Here is a 510-nt window from a genome sequence, read left to right on the forward strand (position 1 = left end):
GAAAAAGTGAGTGTGCAAATATGAGTTTAATCATAAAAGCATACCCACTCTCCGACCAGGGCGTTACCACCAACGTGATTCTCCGACTAATTCGCCTTCGTACTTCCGTCCTTGTCGCACTCATGGGTCACCCCGACACCACGATTAGACTGGAGAGAGATAGTGCCGCGATGGAATGCTCTTCTGAATCGGCCGACTGTCTAGTTTGCGATTTATGCGTATAGAGCTGGCGGCGAGGTTGGCGGTCCATTTTGTAGCGGAGTTTTCTGCTCGCAAACCAGCCTCAGTTTTTATTTTTTGAAATTTGAACTGATGAAAGCTTGTCCGTCTCCGCCTCGTGCAAAACACACGCACCCGCGTACAACAGCCGCTACTGTTGTTGAGGTATAAACAGACGTGTAAAAGGTTGTTCCGGTGGTCTGTTCTGCTCTCCTCCAACAGCAGCCCCGCCCTCCGGGGCTGCGAACACTCCCCACTCCGCCCGCCACCGCCAGCCCCATCCCCCGTCCG

This window comes from Frankliniella occidentalis, unplaced genomic scaffold (genome assembly GCF_000697945.3).
Source record: "Frankliniella occidentalis isolate FOCC.00 unplaced genomic scaffold, Focc_3.1 Scaffold69, whole genome shotgun sequence".
Lineage (NCBI taxonomy): Eukaryota > Metazoa > Arthropoda > Insecta > Thysanoptera > Thripidae > Frankliniella > Frankliniella occidentalis.